This window comes from Malurus melanocephalus, unplaced genomic scaffold, assembly GCF_030028575.1.
Source record: "Malurus melanocephalus ecotype Western Australia unplaced genomic scaffold, MMel_1.1 scaffold_969, whole genome shotgun sequence".
NCBI lineage: Eukaryota > Metazoa > Chordata > Aves > Passeriformes > Maluridae > Malurus > Malurus melanocephalus.
In genome coordinates this window covers 121,400-124,280 of record NW_026624201.1, presented here as the reverse complement: position 1 = coordinate 124,280, position 2,881 = coordinate 121,400, and positions in this window count along the sequence as shown.

Below are 2,881 nucleotides of genomic sequence, written 5' to 3'. Positions count from 1 at the left end.
AAACCTTTTCCATTTCTAATCTGAATATTTTCCATGTTTTTTGACTGTCATCACCCTCGATTTGCAGTCATAAAAACTCAAGAAAGTTCCTCTGACTTCCACCCATCAGTCCTGGTTTGCAGAAGCTTCCACTGAGCTGTAGCTTCAGCCTCATTTTCTCCCCTCTTCACTCCCAGCTGACTTTCTCTGGGAGGAATGTGAGATACAGGGTGGGAGACAGGCAAAGCTCCGGCAGATCCACCTCCTCCCTCTATGTTTGGGAAACATCAAAATGCCTTGGGAGGCTTCTGCTGCTCCTGAGGACTCAGATCTTTCCCTCACAGACACCAAAGAGCTGCTTTGTTGTTGGTAAAAACCAGGAGGACCGGGAAGACATTTCGACCCCTTTTCTGAGAGGCAAATTGCAGGAAATGCCTCTGAAACCCTACAAAGGAGAACAGGGSCGTCTTTGCTGATTTCCTGCTGAARCTCCACAAGGTTCCTGCAAGCAGGGGTGTTAATCCTGGAGTCCTGGCACAGGTCATTACAGATCTGCTGACCTAAATCCCTCCCCCAGTCCATTAACTGTGCTGTTCTTGCCTGCTGTCCTCGGTGTGGGGACAGTGTCCCAKCAGAGTCCTCAGACACTTCTGACCAGGCACAAAATGATCTGCACTGAGCACTCCAGGGGAGCTCTCCCAAATGCAAAGGGGAATTATAGGATGGAGGCTCTGGAGCTGTGCCCACCCTTGTGCTCACCAAGATAAAATCCAGCCCCACTTCCCTAGATCCTGGTGGGATTCATCCAGCCCTGGATATTCCATGATTCCCTGATTTTCAGAACATTCCAGSTGAGTGTTCCTTCTGGGTACACAGGGGACGGACAAGCAGTTCCAAAGAAAAATTCCCGCTGTGTCCCTGCCTGGGTGCCACAAAAAAGGGAGGGGCAGAGCTCTGTAACAACCCAGGGAGGCCCAGGGGAGGTGGARCTGCTTCTCCCAAACGCTGTCCCTGCAGTCTCAGAGTCTCTGTCACCCCAAGGCTGGTGACACCCAGCTGAAAGGAGCAGCCAGGAGGAGCCAGGGAAGCCACTGGCCACCAGTCACCCCAGCCCAGCCCCACATGGCACCCAGGAAATTGAGAGCAGCATCCCCACGTCCCCAAGACATCCAAGCAGCTGCCAGTGAGGTCTGTGGGGTGTCACCGGGAGGGGAGCCGTGGAGGGCACATGGGGACCCTGCAGCTTCCCATCTCTGCAGGTCCCCTGAACCTTCTGCAGCTTTCAAAGCTTCCTCCTGCAGCCCAGAGAGTGAATTCCCAGCCATGGGCAGCTCCRGAGCCAGCCCTGCATTCCCTCTGCCTGGCCAGAGTGCCCTGGCCTGAGGGCACTGCCCAGAGCTCCTGGAGTGACCAAGGGTGCAGCCCCTGGAGCAGGGACTTGGAGCTGCTGCTGCTTCCCAGTCATCAAACCYCAGAATCCCAGAATGGTTTGGGTTGGAAAGGACCTTAAAAACCATCCAGTGCCACCCCTGCCATGGCAGGGACACCTCCCACTGTCCCAGGTCACTCCCAGCCCCAATGTCCAGCCTGGCCTTGGGCACTGCCAGGGATCCAGGGGCAGCCACAGCTGCTCTGGGCACCCTGTGCCAGGGCCTGCCCACCCTCCCAGGGAACAATTCCTTCCCAATATCCCACCCATCCCTGCCCTCTGGCACTGGGAAGTCATTCCCTATGTCCTGTCCCTCCATCCCTTGTCCCCAGTTCCTCTCCATCTCTCCTGGAGCCCCTTAAAGTACTGAAAGGCTTCAACAAGGTCACCCTGCAGCCTTCTTGTTCAACTTCCCTGTTGCTGAAGAATTCAATCAGGTTTTGTGGTCAGATTTTGTGCTGCTTCTGAGCCCTCAGCCCATGGAGGAGGAGGAGGAGGAGGAGGAGAGGCAGCTCCTCCTGCCCATCTGCAGGCACACCAAAGAGGACTCTCCCCTGCCACGTCTATGGATGTACAAGCCGAGGGATATTCCAATGTTCAGGGATCTCTCTGCCTCAAACCTTTTCTTTCTGCCTTTCCTGCAATTGTATCAATGTAAAAAAAATAAATGTAAATAGGAATTTTAATAAAAGTATAGCAGTAAGCAGATCTAATCTGTAACCTTTTGAAATATGAAGAAGCTGCTTTATCTGCGAGGAAGCACAATCTCTCCCCAGCAGAGTTGGGAATTTGTGGGAGTTCAATTAACTAAGGCAGCGCTTCCCTCTTGCTCGTTGGATGTAAACGAAGCATATTGAGGATTATTGCAAAGGGAGAATTAATAAAAACGGAATGGGGAAGTTTCAAACCCAGGCTGTTTGCTGATGGTTTCCCAGGCACRGCGAGAGCAGCCTGCAATCCCACACCTCCTTCTCTGCTTCCACGGAGCAACGGGAGGCACAGATCCCGGGGAAGGAGAGAGCTGCTGGAGTGATGAGTGCCTGGCATTCCAGGATTCCATCTACACACAGCTCAGAAAAGAAAAACCCATAAAGASAGGGGGTTCCTGGCCCTCCAGCCCCAAATTTGTGGATGTTTGGTGTCCCAGCCACTCCCCGTTACTTGATGCCTAAAAACCTGGTAACCTAAATCAGAACCCAGACTAAATTACAGTAGGCTTTGTCCAGCTGAGCTTTAAACATTTCTGAGGTTCCACAGCCTCTCCAAGAACCTTTTTTTTTGGATATTTTCACATCCAAATATGAGATTAAATTATCTCTTGAAACAAGGATCATCTTTGTTAAATCAGCCCATACTTACCACATGTCCATCAATATGTCTTCTATCATCATTATCATCATAACATCATCATCATCATAATATCATCATCATCATCATCATCATCATCATCATCATCCTTCTCCTCCTCCTCCT